Below are 946 nucleotides of genomic sequence, written 5' to 3' on the forward strand. Positions count from 1 at the left end.
TGATTGTCTAAAATTATGGGATGAAACCATGCAGCTAGTTCTCTCTCCCTCTTCCTTTTGCTCCCCGACCCTTCCCTTCTCTCCCCCTCCCAAGTCCCCACTCTCTCCTGTGTCCCCACTCCCCTGTATCTCCTCCCATGCCCCTGTATTTGTGCCCCCACTCTGATCTTTCTCCCCCCTGTTCTGTGCCCCCACTCCCTTGCTCCCACTTGCCACCTCTCCCCCATCCCTTCCCACCTCTCCCCATCCCATTCCATCCCTCCCCTTCCCCATCCCACCCCTCCCCGCATCCCACCCTGCCATCCCCAATTCCAACCCTCCCCTTCCCTCCCTCAGCCCTTCCCTTCTCACCCTCCCCTTTGAACCCTCCCTTCACCCATCCCACCACTCCCCTCTTCCCGCCCACTCTCCCTCTCCAACCCACACCTCCGCTCACCCCCCTTCCCCACCGCCCCTCTCCACACCTCCCTTTATCCCTTCACTCCTCTCCCTCCCTCCCTCTCTCTCCCCCTCACTCTCCCTGCCCTCTAACCACCCTCTCTCTCCCTCCCCATTCCCTCCCTCCCTCACTCCACCCCTCCACCCTCCCCCTCCCTCACTCCACCCCTCCACCCTCCCCCTCCCTCCCTCTCTCCGTCCTCCCCTCCCTCCCTCTCCCTCCCTCCTCTCCCTCTCCCCCCTCCCTCATTCCCCCTCTCGCCTCTCTCCCCCTTCCCCCCCTCTCTTCCCCCTCCCCATTCCCTCCCTCTCTCCCCCTCCCCACCCTCCTCTCCCACTTCCTCTGCCTCTCCCCAATCCCTCCCTCTTTCCCCCTCTCACCTTCCCCCTCCGTCTCCCCCTCTCCCCCATTCCCTCTCTTCCCTCCTCACGCCCTCTCTCTCCCCTCCCCACTCCCCCCTCCCCGTCTCCCCCTGCCCCCTCCCTCTCCCCACCTCCCCCTCTCCCC

The sequence above is a fragment of the Hemiscyllium ocellatum genome, chromosome 6 (assembly GCF_020745735.1).
Source record: "Hemiscyllium ocellatum isolate sHemOce1 chromosome 6, sHemOce1.pat.X.cur, whole genome shotgun sequence".
Classification (NCBI taxonomy): Eukaryota; Metazoa; Chordata; class Chondrichthyes; order Orectolobiformes; family Hemiscylliidae; genus Hemiscyllium; species Hemiscyllium ocellatum.